Raw genomic sequence first — 16,667 nt, 5'->3', positions numbered from 1 at the left:
AGAACGGCTCACATTGTAACCCAAGCCCAGTTTGTACCTTGATAAGTTTTTTTCAATAAAGCTCCTTTTAAAAAAAAAAAAAAAAAAAAAAAAAAAAGGATAAGGCAGAAATCTGACCCTTCAGAGAACTGACTGACAAAACGTTCTTCAGAACGTCGCAGAGAAGGGCAAAACCCCTAGAAATCCGGAACCTACTTTCAAGAGTAGTCCATAGACTCACACCAATGAGGAAATTTACATCATAACCTATGGTAAAATTAACCAGTAACAGGCTTACGAGCCTGAACCATGATTTCACTGACCGATTCAGAAAAACCACGCTTAGACAGAACTAAGCATTCAATCTCCAAGCTGAAAGCTTCAGAGAAAACAAAAGTAGGATGAAAAAAGGACCCTAATTCAGAAGGACCTTCCTCAGGAACAACCACCAAGGTGGAAGAAATACATCTCCGCTACGTCTGAAAACTCGATCCTGCAAGACTATGCAGGAACCATTAAAATCCTAAGGAACCACCAGAGTAATTAACAGAGTAACCTGCTGATCTCATAACCCTAAACACAACTTGGAAACATGGCGTACTGCCATCGCCAACTTCAGCAACCTCCATGTTAGGATTAACCTGGAGAACCGTCCAGGAGACCATTCCCCGGAATGAAAAATCTGACTGCTCAAGACCGCTTCCGGTATACATTCTAGAAAAAGAGAATAGAGAACAAACTAGAATGTGGGCGTTCGCCCACTAAACAATCCAGAACTCTAGGTTCCCCCCAAGTGGTTAATGTAAACCACTGAAATGAAAATGTGCAACTAGAACCAGAAAACCGGAAAAGACAACTGAGGCCAAGCAATCAGAGCATTGCAGATCGTTCTCTACTCCAAAAAGGTTATGGGGAGAGCAGGCTCCTCCTAAGTCCAAAGTCCCCAACCCAACAGGGTAGTGACCATGACTAACACATAGGAAAGTCTCCGGAAGCATGTGTCCCGAGACAGATGTACTTGAGAAAGCCAAAAAATTCTGAAGAATGCAGGAAAAGATCCTGCTACCTCTTGCAAGCAAAGCAAGCACTCCACTATTAACTCCCTTCTCTAATCCACAGAAAAGAATCTCATGTCGACAGATCAAGATCTATCCTCCAAGACAAAACCACAATATCCTTGCTCCACTATCTGAACATGCATAACCGCAGAATCTCAGATGGATCGAGCAAAGGGATGATGACAAATGAAGCAACTGCACATAGAGCCACTGAAGGACTAAACAGGAGAGTGCCAAAAGAAGCAAGAAGAAAAAATCCTCTATTTCCTGACCTCTGAAAATTATTTCAGAGATAGGGAACCAATCTGGTCCCTAAGAAACTACCTCTGTAGCTGGACCAAGGGAACTCATTGTCAGATACACTTCCATTCGAGGAAAAGATGGCACATGAACCATTATGATGTCCAGGAATGGCACTACAGCAATTCCCTGCCAAAACAGCCCCTTCTGAAAACCATGGCAAGGCCAAAGCCACAAACTGAAAGAGTTTGACAGAAAGGCAAAGCTCAGGAACTTGAAATTACGAATCCTCCAGGACTAAGGTCACTATGTACTGTCCCTCCTAGTACCCTGATACAACCTGTTGAGACACATTAGGACAACTATAGGGCAAAATTCACTCCCCTTTTTTTTAAATGGTACTCATTTTATCGACCTCAGAAGAATGAAGGACTAAGTCAGCCCTGCCGGGATTTGAACCTGTGACCTTGGATCTTTTAAAAAGGCTCTCTTGTAGTCAGGGCATTTACCAACTGAGCTACCTCACCGGTCCTGTTCTCTTACAGGAACTGGAACTATCACTGCAAAAAACTCACAGTTATCTGGCCCATAGATAAAAATAGAGAGGAGAAAATCTGCCTCAGGCAAGGAAGGAATGACTACTAAGTAGTAACTCTTAAGCACAATGTCCACAGACTATATGGAACATCACGTATCCAAGTCTGAAGACAAACAGAGAGAATCAACCCCCCACTTGGACCAATTCCAGAATGGAGGCAAAATCCTTTATATCAGAACTATTCCTGTCAGATAAGGACACAAGGTCCTACGCTTGTACGGATGCACCAGAAACTTGGACTCAGAGGAAAATCCACTGTTCATAACACCCCGCGGACTAGAACAGCGAAGCCAAATATCTTGTGTTTGCTAGCATCAGAAATAAAGAAATGGCTATCTTAAGAGCCTAAATAATGTACTGAAGCTGCTCCAAAGCAGTCTATCTAATTGGAATTAGAAAAGGCATTGCACCAATAAGATGCTACACTTGTCACAGTGGCAATACAAACTTCCATATAAGTCACCAGCTTAGTCCATTGATCCTGAAAAGAACAGCTATCCTATCCTCTCTAGGAATCGTAGATCACTTAGCCAGAGTAGAAATGCCCTACTACTTTAGGCACGGTGCACCCTGATATTTAATGGAGACAACAACAGGAAACTTTGTTTTTTTAAAACAGGAGACGGGGAGAAAAAAAATCCCTGACTTCTCCCATTCCTGCGAAAAAACCTACTAGCACGGTCTGGAACAGGAAAAACTTCCACAAAGGAATCCTTGTATTTAAAAAATGTACTAGATTCCTAGGGTAGACAACGACAAACATATCATAGTCGTCCCAAATTAGCCAAAGCCTCCTCACCATAAACAAAGGTGTTCAAGTTTAAATCTGAAGGATACTCCTCAGCATCAGATGAAGGAATTATACTGTTTGAATGTGATATTTCACCCTCAAAAGCTCCTAGCGAATTGCACAGCATCAGACTTATGAAGGATAGCAACATATTTAGCAGAAACCTTTCTATCTAAATATTTAAATGTCCTCTTACACTTTATCTGAAAGAAAAGAAAGACAGATAACACCACAGATATTGGAGAATACCTGAGCTGCAAAATCTGTAGACAAATAACTCCTCCAGGAGATTGAAAGGAACCACAAGGCACTACATGTGACACCATAAAGGATAGGGACAAATAATGAGAAAAATGTGGCATAGCCTAAACAGCATCATCCTGAGAGACATGAGACTAGTACAAATCATTGAACAAATGAAACTTGAAAAATAATACTGTCACTTTAAGCCTAAAGAGACATAACAAAAAACAGGATAAACCCAATCTCTCTAACATGGCGAAAGGAGATAATGGGGATCAGTATGCAAATGTCCAGAACAGCCCCCTGTTCCATCAATCCATAATATTGCAAAATATCAGCATACATAAACATGAATTCCAATTAACAGCTAGCTAAATAAAGACCTTCATTGTTTTATCTTAAAGAACATACACACTGGGACTTCACAGTCACACAAAAAAACAACAACAAAAAAAAGTATATATTTTAACTTCAAGCAGGCTTTGTCAACTTTTTATTTGAACATAATCTGCCTTTATAGTTTTACATTTCACATGTACTTTATTAAATTAATTGAAAAATATAGAACAGATACTGTCTGCCTACATATGCAAACAGGATCCAGAAAAAAAACATCTTAGCCCCAAAATATCCTTAGCAATATCAAGACAAGGCTAACAGAACAATCTGACCCCACCGCTCCGTTCTCAATCTGAAAACACGGAGGGTCACATGAGTGCAACTATACACACAGAAATGGCACCGCTGCCTTCTTTACTAACAAAAAAGGAGGCGGAGCCATAAAGTGTGCGAGTACCATACAGGCTAAAATTAAAAAGGAAGATTTTTTTTTTCATCTTCATAACTACCATAACAGCGCCAAGCATGAAATAATAAAGCGCTGATAGACAGTAAAACATAAGACCCACCAGGCTGATAATTAAAAAACAAGCCCCATATTACAAACACCCGTTTCACGGTGCTACAGAAAAACCCTTTCCCCCGCATGAACTAGAACTAGTACATACCACAAGGAAAAGTACAGGATATACGCCTAAACATCAAAGAAAAAAATGAAGCCTCATGAAGCTGGTTAACCCCTTCAGTACTAACAAAGGTAACCAGTGTCTCACTGTCACAGTAAGTGCCTGCACCTGCCACAAATATCCCATCTAGGATATATCAGTCCCATCTTATATTGCAGAATCCTTTAAAGTGCCTAATCTCCCAACATAGAAGAATCAATAGCACTTATCTGCATCTAGTCGTCCGGCAGGACGACACACCCGGTATGAAAGGATGCCATTCTTCACAGAGACCTGTGTAAAAAAGAAAGGCTAGAGTAAGCTTACTCATGCTTTCTATACTAGGGTACCACAATGTTAGGAAAACGCAGCAAGGCCCACCCTGCAATTACCTAACTGTTTTAAAGCCACCACTGCCCTGCTGAAGAGACTAATGTGGAATACATCTAGACCCAGATTTGACAGTAAAGAGCAGAGCAAGCCTGCTCTGGCCTTTAAAATAATAAAAAGTTGATTTTAGAAAAATCTTCTTCAGGCACCTAATTTTCACCTCCTCCTTGCACCTAAGGCAAAAAGAATGACTATGCTGTGGTTCTCTTTGCCTCCTCCTGCTGGCCAGGAGTGATATTCCCACTAGTAATAGATGATTCCGTGGACTCACCATATCTTAGGAAAGAAAGAGCTGTTTAACTTAGGGCAATGCCCTACAAAAGGCCCTTTTAAGGGCCCTTGGTAGTTTATTCTAGAGTAGGGTTTTTTTAAAAAAAATTTAAGGGTATATTAAAAATGTTTTAAATAAAACCTAAGCTAGCTACAATAACATAATTTATGTAAGAACTTACCTGATAAATTCATTTCTTTCATATTAGCAAGAGTCCATGAGCTAGTGACGTATGGGATATACATTCCTACCAGGAGGGGCAAAGTTTCCCAAACCTTAAAATGCCTATAAATACACCCCTCACCACACCCACAATTCAGTTTAACGAATAGCCAAGAAGTGGGGTGATAAGAAAAAAGTGCGAAAGCATATAAAATAAGGAATTGGAATAATTGTGCTTTATACAAAAAAATCATAACCACCACAAAAAAAGGCGGGCCTCATGGACTCTTGCTAATATGAAAGAAATGAATTTATCAGGTAAGTTCTTACATAAATTATGTTTTCTTTCATGTAATTAGCAAGAGTCCATGAGCTAGTGACGTATGGGATAATGACTACCCAAGATGTGGATCTTTCCACACAAGAGTCACTAGAGAGGGAGGGATAAAATAAAGACAGCCAATTCCTGCTGAAAATAATCCACACCCAAAATAAAGTTTAATGAAAAACATAAGCAGAAGATTCAAACTGAAACCGCTGCCTGAAGTACTTTTCTACCAAAAACTGCTTCAGAAGAAGAAAATACATCAAAATGGTAGAATTTGGTAAAAGTATGCAAAGAGGACCAAGTTGCCGCTTTGCAAATCTGATCAACTGAAGCTTCATTCCTAAACGCCCAGGAAGTAGAAACTGACCTAGTAGAATGAGCTGTAATCCTCTGAGGCGGAGTTTTACCCGACTCAACATAGGCAAGATGAATTAAAGATTTCAACCAAGATGCCAAAGAAATGGCAGAAGTTTTCTGGCCTTTCTAGAACCGGAAAAGATAACAAATAAACTAGAAGTCTTTCGGAAAGACTTAGTAGCTTCAACATAATATTTCAAAGCTCTAACAATATCCAAAGAATGCAACGATTTCTCCTTAGAATTCTTAGGATTAGGACATAATGAAGGAACCACAATGTCTCTACTAATGTTGTTGGAATTCACAACTTAGGTAAAAATTCAAAAGAAGTTCGCAACACCGCCTTATCCTGATGAAAAATCAGAAAAGGAGACTCACAAGAAAGAGCAGATAATTCAGAAACTCTTCTGGCAGAAGAGATGGCCAAAAGGAACAAAACTTTCCAAGAAAGTAATTTAATGTCCAATGAATGCATAGGTTCAAATGGAGGAGCTTGAAGAGCCCCCAGAACCAAATTCAAACTCCAAGGAGGAGAAATTGACTTAATGACAGGCTTTATACGAACCCAAGCTTGTACAAAACAATGAATATCAGGAAGAATAGCAATCTTTCTGTGAAAAAGAACAGAAAGAGCAGAGATTTGTCCTTTCAAGGAACTTGCGGACAAACCCTTATCTAAACCATCCTGAAGAAACTGTAATATTCTCGGTATTCTAAAAGAATGCCTTGAAAAATGATGAGAAAGACACCAAGAAATATAAGTCTTCCAGACTCTATAATATATCTCTCTGGATACAGATTTACGAGCCTGAAACATAGTATTAATCACAGAGTCAGAGAAACCTCTTTGACCAAGAATCAAGCGTTCAATCTCCATACCTTTAAATTTAAGGATTTCAGATCCTGATGGAAAAAAGGACCTTGAGACAGAAGGTCTGGTCTTAACGGAAGAGTCCACGGTTGGCAAGAGGCCATCCGGACAAGATCCGCATACCAAAACCTGTGAGGCCATGCCGGAGCTACCAGCAGAACAAACGAGCATTCCTTAAGAATCTAGGAGATTACTCTTGGAAGAAGAACTAGAGGCGGAAAGATATAGGCAGGATGATACTTCCAAGGAAGTGATAATGCATCCACTGCCTCCGCCTGAGGATCCCGGGATCTGGACAGATACCTGGGAAGTTTCTTGTTTAGATGAGAAGCCATCAGATCTATTTCTGGAAGTTCCCACATTTGAATAATCTGAAGAAATACCTCTGGGTGAAGAGACCATTCGCCCGGATGCAACGTTTGGCGACTGAGATAATCCGCTTTCCAATTGTCCATACCTGGGATATGAACCGCAGAGATTAGACAGGAGCTGGATTCCGCCCAAACCAAAATTCGAGATACTTCTTTCATAGCCAGAGGACTGTGAGTCCCTCCTTGATGATTGATGTATGCCACAGTTGTGACATTGTCTATCTGAAAACAAATGAACAACTCTCTCTTCAGAAGAGGCCAAGACTGAAGAGCTCTGAAAATTGCACGGAGTTCCAAAATATTGATCGGAAATCTCACCTCCTGAGATTCCCAAACCCCTTGTGCCGTCAGATACCCCCACACAGCTCCCCAACCTGTAAGACTTGCATCTGTTGAGATTATAGTCCAGGTCGGAAGAACAAGAAGCCCCCTGAACTAAACGATGGTGATCTGTCCACCATGTCAGAGAGTGTCGTAAAATCGGTTTAAAGATATTAATTGAGATATCTTTGAGTAATCCCTGCACCATTGGTTCAGCATACAGAGCTGAAGAGGTTGCATGTGAAAACGAGCAAAGGAGATCGCATCTGATGCGGCAGTCCTAAGACCCAACATTTCCATGCATAAGGCTACCAAAGGGAATGATTGTGACTGAAGGTTTTGACAAGCTGATATCAATGTTAAACTTCTCTTGTCTGACAAGGACAGAGTCATAGACACTGAATCTATCTAGAAACCTAAAAAGGTTACCCTTGTCTGAGGAATCAATGAATTGATTGGTAAATTGATCCTCCAACCATGAACTTGAAGAAACAACACAAGTCGATTTGTATGAGATTCTTCGAAAATGAGAAGACTGAGCAAGTACCAAGATATCGTCCAAATAAGGAAATACCAAAACCCTGTTCTCTGATTACAGAAAGAAGGGCACCGAGAACCTTTGAAAAAAATTCTTGGAACTGAGGCTAGGCCAAACGGTAGAGCCAAAAAACTGGTAATGCTTGTCTAAAAAGAGAATCTCAGACACTAAAAGTGATCTGGATGAATCGGAATATGCAGATACACATCCTGTAAATCTATTGTAGACATATAATGCCCTTGCTAAACAAAAGGCAGGATAGTCCTACAGTAACCATCTTGAATGTTGGTATCCTAACATAACGATTCAATAATGATAGATCCGGAACTGGTCTGAAGGAATTGACCTTCTTTGGTACAATGAAGAGATAAAATAAAACCCCAGCCCCTGTTCCAGAACTGGAACTGGCATAAATACTCCAGCCAACTCTAGATCTGAAACACATTTCAGAAATGCTGAGCCTTTGCTGTGTTAACTGGGACACGGGAAAGAAAAAAATCTCTTAGCAGGAGGCCTTAACTTGAAGCCAATTCTGTACCTTTCTGAAACAATGTTCTGAAACCAGAGATTAAGAACGGAATTGATCCAAATTTCTTTGAAGAAAAACAGAATTTATGTTTACCTGATAAATTACTTTCTCCAACGGTGTGTCCGGTCCACGGCGTCATCCTTACTTGTGGGATATTCTCTTCCCCAACAGGAAATGGCAAAGAGCCCAGCAAAGCTGGTCACATGATCCCTCCTAGGCTCCGCCTACCCCAGTCATTCGACCGACGTTAAGGAGGAATATTTGCATAGGAGAAACCATATGTTACCGTGGTGACTGTAGTTAAAGAAAATAAATTATCAGACCTGATTAAAAAAAAAAAAAAAAACCAGGGCGGGCCGTGGACCGGACACACCGTTGGAGAAAGTAATTTATCAGGTAAACATAAATTCTGTTTTCTCCAACATAGGTGTGTCCGGTCCACGGCGTCATCCTTACTTGTGGGAACCAATACCAAAGCTTTAGGACACGGATGAAGGGAGGGAGCAAATCAGGTCACCTAAATGGAAGGCACCACGGCTTGCAAAACCTTTCTCCCAAAAATAGCCTCAGAAGAAGCAAAAGTATCAAATTTGTAAAATTTAGAAAAAGTGTGCAGTGAAGACCAAGTCGCTGCCTTACATATCTGATCAACAGAAGCCTCGTTCTTGAAGGCCCATGTGGAAGCCACAGCCCTAGTGGAGTGAGCTGTGATTCTTTCAGGAGGCTGCCGTCCGGCAGTCTCATAAGCCAATCGGATAATGCTTTTAATCCAGAAGGAGAGAGAGGTAGAAGTTGCTTTTTGACCTCTCCTTTTACCAGAATAAACAACAAACAAAGACAAAGTTTGTCTGAAATCCTTAGTAGCTGCTAAGTAAAATTTGAGAGCACGAACTACATCCAAGTTGTGCAACAAACGTTCCTTCTTTGAAACTGGATTAGGACACAAAGAAGGCACAACTATCTCCTGGTTAATGTTTTTGTTAGAAACAACTTTTGGAAGAAAACCAGGTTTAGTACGCAAAACCACCTTATCTGCATGGAACACCAGATAAGGAGAAGAACACTGCAGAGCAGATAATTCTGAAACTCTTCTAGCAGAAGAAATTGCAACCAAAAACAAAACTTTCCAAGATAATAACTTAATATCAACGGAATGTAAGGGTTCAAACGGAACCCCCTGAAGAACTGAAAGAACTAGGTTGAGACTCCAAGGAGGAGTCAAAATTTTGTAAACAGGCTTGATTCTAACCAGAGCCTGAACAAAGGCTAGAACATCTGGCACAGCTGCCAGCTTTTTGTGAAGTAACACAGACAAGGCAGAAATCTGTCCCATCAAGGAACTTGCAGATAATCCTTTTTCCAATCCTTCTCGAAGGAAGGATAGACTCTTAGGAATCTTAACCTTGTCCCAAGGGAATCCTGCAGATTCACACCAACAGATATACCAAATTATGTGGTAATTTTTCTGGTTACAGGCTTTCAGGCCTGAACAAGAGTATTAATAACAGAATCTGAGAACCCTCGCTTTGATAAGATCAAGCGTTCAATCTCCAAGCAGTCAGCTGGAGTGGGTCGAACGGACCTAGAACAAGAAGGTCTCGTCTCAAAGGTAGCTTCCATGGTGGAGCCGATGACATATTCACCAGATCTGCATACCAAGTCCTGCGTGGCCACGCAGGAGCTATCAAAATCACCGACGCCCTCTCCTGATTGATCCTGGCTACCAGCCTGGGGATGAGAGGAAACGGCGGGAACACATAAGCTAGTTTGAAGGTCCAAGGTGCTACTAGTGCATCCACTAGAGCCGCCTTGGGATCCCTGGATCTGTACCCGTAGTAAGGAACTCTAAAGTTCTGACGAGAGGCCATCAGATCCATGTCTGGAATGCCCCACGGTTGAGTGACTTGGGCAAAGATTTCCGGATGGAGTTCCCACTCCCCCGGATGCAATGTCTGACGACTCAGAAAATCCGCTTCCCAATTTTCCACTCCTGGGATGTGGATAGCAGACAGGTGGCAGGAGTGAGACTCCGCCCATAGAATGATTTTGGTCGCTTCTTCCATCGCTAGGGAACTCCTTGTTCCCCCCTGATGGTTGATGTATGAACTTGGCCCTCGCTAGCTGAGGCCAAGCTTTGAGAGCATTGAATATCGCTCTCAGTTCCAGAATATTTATCGGTAGAAGAGATTCTACCCGAGACCAAAGACCCTGAGCTTTCAGGGATCCCCAGACCGCGCCCCAGCCCATCAGACTGGCGTCGGTCGTGACAATGACCCACTCTGGTCTGCGGAAGGTCATCCCTTGTGACAGGTTGTCCAGGGACAGTCACCAACGGAATGAGTCTCTGGTCCTCTGATTTACTTGTATCTTCGGAGACAAGTCTGAATAGTCCCCATTCCACTGACTGAGCATGAACAGTTGTAATGGTCTTAGATGAATGCGCACAAAAGGAACTATGTCCATTGCCGCTACCATCAAACCTATCACTTCCATGCACTGCGCTATGGAAGGAAGAGGAAAGGAATGAAGTATCCGACAAGAGTCTAGAAGTTTTGTTTTTCTGGCTTCTGTCAGAAAAATCCTCATTTCTAAGGAGTCTATTATAGTTCCCAAGAAGGGAACCCTCGTTGACGGAGATAGAGAACTCTTTTCCACGTTCACTTTCCATCCGTGAGATCTGAGAAAGGCCAGGACAATGTCCGTGTGAGCCTTTACTTGAGGAAGGGACGACGCTCGAATCAGAATGTCGTCCAAGTAAGGTACTACAGCAATGCCCCTTGGTCTTAGCACCGCCAGAAGGGACCCTAGTACCTATGAGAAAATCCTAGGAGCAGTGGCTAATCCGAAAGAAAACGCCACGAACTGGAAATGCTTGTCCAGGAATGCAAACCTTAGGAACCGATGATGTTCCTTGTGGATAGGAATATGTAGATACGCATCCTTGAAATCCACCTTGGTCATGAATTGACCTTCCTGGATGGAAGGAAGAAGTGTTCGAATGGTTTCCATCTTGAACGATGGAACCTTGAGAAACTTGTTCAAGATCTTGAGATCTAAGATTGGTCTGAACGTTCCCTCTTTTTTGGGAACTATGAACAGATTGGAGTAGAACCCCATCCCTTGTTCTCCTAATGGAACAGGATGAATCACTCCCATTTTTAGCAGGTCTTCTACCCAATGTAAGAATGCCTGTCTTCTTATGTGGTCTGAAGACAACTGAGACCTGTGGAACCTCCCCCTTGGAGGAAGCCCCTTGAACTCCAGAGAATAACCTTGGGAGACTATTTCTAGCGCCCAAGGATCCAGAACATCTCTTGCCCAAGCCTGAGCGAAGAGAGAGAGTCTGCCCCCCACCAGATCCGGTCCCGGATCGGGGGCCCGCATTTCATGCTGTCTTGGTAGCAGTGGCAGGTTTCCTGGCCTGCTTTCCTTTGTTCCAGCCTTGCATAGGTCTCCAGGCTGGATTGGCTTGAGAAGTATTACCTTCCTGCTTAGAGGACGTAGCCCTTGGGGCTGATCCGTTTCTGCGAAAGGGACGAAACTTAGGTTTATTTTTGGTCTTGAAAAGACCTATCCTGAGGAAGGGCGTGGCCCTTGCCCCCAGTGATATCAGAGATAATCTCTTTCAAGTCAGGGCCAAAGAGTGTTTTCCCCTTGAAAGGAATGTCAAGCAATTTGTTCTTGGAAGACGCATCCGCTGCCCAAGATTTTAACCAAAGCGCTCTGCGCCACAATAGCAAACCCAGAATTTTTTCGCCGCTAACCTAGCCAATTGCAAGGTGGCGTCTAGGGTGAAAGAATTAGCCAATTTAAGAGCACGAATTCTGTCCATAATCTCCTCATAAGAAGAAGAATTACTAATAATCGCCTTTCCTATCTCATCAAACTAGAAACACGCGGCTGCAGTGACAGGGACAATGCATGCAATTGGTTGTAGAAGGGAACCTTGCTGAACAAACATCTTTTTTAGCAGACCTTCTAATTTTTTATCCATAGGATCTTGGAAAGCACAACTATCTTCTATGGGTATAGTGGCGCGCTTGTGTAGAGTAGAAACCGCCCCCTCGACCTTGGGGACTGTCTGCCAGCAGTCCTTTCTGGGGTCGACTATAGGAAAACAATTTTATAAATATGGGGGGAGGTACTAAAGGTATACCGGGCCTGTCCCATTCTTTACTAACAATGTACGCCACCCGCTTGGATATAGGAAAAGCTTCGGGGGGCCCCGGGGCCTCTAAGAACTTTTCCATTTTACATAGTGGTTCTGGAATGACCAGATAATCACAATCATCCAAATTGGATAACACCTCCTTAAGCAGAGCGCGGAGATGTTCCAACTTAAATTTAAAAGTAATCACATCAGGTTCAGCTTGTTGAGAAATGTTTCCTGAATCTGAAATTTCTCCCTCAGACAAAACCTCCCTGGCCCCCTCAGACTGGTGTAGGGGCCCTTCAGAAACCATATCATCAGCGTTCTCATGCTCTACAGAATTTTCTAAAACAGAGCAGTCGCGCTTTCACTGATAAGTGGGCATATTGGCTAAAATGTTTTTGATAGAAATATCCATTACAGCCGTTAAATGTTGCATAGTAAGGAGTATTGGCGCACTAGATGTACTAGGGGCCTCCTGTATGGGCAAGACTGGTGTAGACGAAGGAGGGGATGATGCAGTACCATGCTTACTCCCCTCACTTGAGGAATCATCTTGGGCATCATTTTTACTAAATTTTTTTATGACATAAAATACATATAGTTAAATGAGAAGGAACCTTGGTTTCCCCACAGTCAGAACCCAATCTATCTGGTAGTTCAGACATGTTAAACAGGCATAAACTTGATAACAAAGCACAAAAAACGTTTTAAAATAAAACCGTTACTGTCACTTTAAATTTTAAACTAAACACACTTTATTACTGCAATTGCGAAAAAGTATGAAGGAATTGTTCAAAATTCACCAAAATTTCACCACAGTGTCTTAAAGCCTTAAAAGTATTGCACACCAAATTTGGAAGCTTTAACCCTTAAAATAACGGAACCGGAGCCGTTTTTATATTTAACCCCTTTACAGTCCCTGGAATCTGCTTTGCTGAGACCCAACCAAGCCCAAAGGGGAATACGATACCAAATGATGCCTTCAGAAAGACTTTTCTATGTATCAGAGCTCCACACACATGCAGCTGCATGCCATGCTGTCCTCAAAAACAAGTGCGCCATACCGGCGCGAAAATGAGGCTCTGACTATGATTAGGGAAAGCCCCTAAAGAATAAGGTGTCTAAAACAGTGCCTGCCGATATAATCATATCAAAATACCCAGAATAAATGATTCCTCAAGGCTAAATATGTGTTAATAATGAATCGATTTAGCCCAGAAAAAGTCTACAGTCTTAATAAGCCCTTGTGAAGCCCTTATTTACTATCTTAATAAACATGGCTTACCGGATCCCATAGGGAAAATGACAGCTTCCAGCATTACATCGTCTTGTTAGAATGTGTCATACCTCAAGCAGTAAGAGACTGCACACTGTTCCCCCAACTGAAGTTAATTGCTCTCAACAGTCCTGTGTGGAACAGCCATGGATTTTAGTTACGGTGCTAAAATCATTTTCCTCATACAAACAGAAATCTTCATCTCTTTTCTGTTTCTGAGTAAATAGTACATACCAGCACTATTTTAAAATAACAAACTCTTGATTGAATAATAAAAACTACAGTTAAACACTAAAAAACTCTAAGCCATCTCCGTGGAGATGTTGCCTGTACAACGGCAAAGAGAATGACTGGGGTAGGCGGAGCCTAGGAGGGATCATGTGACCAGCTTTGCTGGGCTCTTTGCCATTTCCTGTTGGGGAAGAGAATATCCCACAAGTAAGGATGACGCCGTGGACCGGACACACCTATGTTGGAGAAACGTAATCTGCCCCATACCAGCTGAGCTGGAATAAGGGCCGCACCTTCATAGGTACTTAGGAGCTGGCTATAGGTTTCTATAAGGCTTGGATATATTCCAAACTGGAAATAGTTTCCAAACTGATACCGCTCCTGAGGATGAAGGATCAGGCTTTTGTTCCTTGTTGTGAGGAAAGGAACGAAAATGATTATTTACCCTGGAAAGAAAGGGAAAGCAAAGTTGACTTAGAAGACATATCAGCATTCCAAGTTTAATCCATAAAGCTTTTCTAGCTAAAATAGCTAGAGACATATACCTGACATCAACTCTAATGATATCAAAAGATGGTATCACCAATAAAATTATTAGCATGTTATAGAATAATAATAATGCGATAAAATTATGATCTGTTACTTGTTGCGCTAAAGCTTCTAACCAAAAAGTTGAAGCTGCAGCAACATCCGCTAAAAATATAGCAGGTCTAAGAAGATTACCTGAACATAAGTAAGCTTTTCTTAGAAAGGATTCAATTTTCCTATCTAAAGGATCCTTAAATGAAGTACTATCTGCCGTAGGAATAGTAGTACATTAGCAGGAGTAGAGACAGCCCCATAACCTTAGGGATTTTTGTCCCAAAAAACTCTAATCTGTCAGATGGCACAGGATATAATTGCTTAAACGTCTAGAAGGAGTAAATAAATTACCCAAATTATTCCATTCCCTGGAAATTACTTCAGAAATAGCATCAGGGAGATAACACTTCTGGAATAACTACAGGAGATTTAAAAACCTTATTTAAACGTTTACATTTAGTATCAAGAAGACCAGAATCCTCTATTTCTAATGCAAATAATACTTCTTTAAGTAAAGAACGAATAAATTCCATCTTGAACAAATACAAAGATTTATCAGCATCAACCTCTGAGACAGAAACCTCTGAACCAGAAGAACCATTATCAGTATCAGAATGATGATGTTCATTTAAAAATTCATCTGAAAAAAGAGAAGTTTTAAAAGACTTTTATGTATACTAGAAGGAGAAATAACAGACATAGCCTTCTTAATGGATTTAAAAAATAAAATCTCTTATGTTATCAGGAACACTCTGAAAATTAGATGTTGACGGAACAGCAACAGGTAATGTAACAGTACTAAAGGAAATTTTATCTGCATTAATAAGTTTGACATGACATGCAATACAAACAACAGCTGGAGAAACAGATACCAAAAGTTTATAGCAGATACACTTAGCTTGGTAGCTCCAGCACTGGGCAGTGATTTTCCTGAAGTATCTTCTGACTCAGTTGCAACGTGGAACATCTTGCAATATGTAAAAGAAAAAAACAACATATAAAGCAAAATTGATCAAATTCCTTAAATGACAGTTTCAGGAATGGGAAAAAAATGCCAGTGAACAAGCTTCTAGCAACCAGAAGCAATAAATAATGTGACTTAAATAATGTGGAGACAAAAGTGACGCCCATATTTTTTAGCGCCAAAAAAGACGCCCACATTATTTGGCGCCTAAATGCTTTTGGCGCCAAAAATGACGCCACATCCGGAACGCCAACATTTTTGACGCAAAAAACGTCAAAAAATGACGCAACTTCCGGCGACACGTATGACGCCGGAAACAGAAAAAAAATTTTGCGCCAAAAAAGTCAGCGCCAAGAATGACGCAATAAAATGAAGCATTTTCTGCCCCCGCGAGCCTAACAGCCCACAGGGAAAAAGTCTAATTTTTTAAGGTAAGAAAAAATGATTGAAACAAATGCATTTATCCCAAATATGAAACTGACTGTCTGAAAAATAAGGAATGTTGAACATTCTGAGTCAAGGCAAATAAATGTTTGAATACATATATTTAGAACTTTATAAACAAAGTGCCCAACCATAGCTTAGAGTGTCACAGAAAATAAGATTTACTTACCCCAGGACACTCATCTACATGTTTGTAGAAAGCCAAACCAGTACTGAAACGAGAATCAGCAGAGGTAATGGTATATATAAGAGTATATCGTCGATCTGAAAAGGGAGGTAAGAGATGAATCTCTACGACCGATAACAGAGAACCTATGAAATAGACCCCGTAGAAGGAGATCACTGCATTCAAATAGGCAATACTCTCCTCACATCCCTCTGACATTCACTGCACGCTGAGAGGAAAACCGGGCTCCAACTTGCTGCGGAGCGCATATCAACGTAGAATCTAGCACAAACTTACTTCACCACCTCCATCGGAGGCAAAGTTTGTAAAACTGAATTGTGGGTGTGGTGAGGGGTGTATTTATAGGCATTTTAAGGTTTGGGAAACTTTGCCCCTCCTGGTAGGAATGTATATCCCATACGTCACTAGCTCATGGACTCTTGCTAATTACATGAAAGAAATAACTATTAGTTATATTGGAGCTAGCTTAGGTTTTATTTCACAGGTAAGTATTTAGTTTTAAATAGTAATTATTTAGTTAATAATTGTAAATTTAATTTAGATCTAATTTAATTATGTTAAAGTTAGGGTTAGGTTTAGGGGTTAATATAGTTTAATTTAGTTTGTTGCGATGTGGGGGGCTGTCGGTTTAGAGGTTAATAGGTTTATTTAGTTAATAATTGTAAATTTAATTTAGCTTTATTTTTATTATGTTAAAGTTAGGGCGTGTTAGGGTTATGTTAGGGCTACGTTAAGGGGTTAATTTGGTTTAATTTAGCTTGTTGCGATGTGGGGGGCTGT

This window comes from Bombina bombina, chromosome 2 (assembly GCF_027579735.1).
Source record: "Bombina bombina isolate aBomBom1 chromosome 2, aBomBom1.pri, whole genome shotgun sequence".
In the NCBI taxonomy this organism is placed as follows: Eukaryota; Metazoa; Chordata; class Amphibia; order Anura; family Bombinatoridae; genus Bombina; species Bombina bombina.
This window is presented reverse-complemented; position numbering follows the sequence as displayed.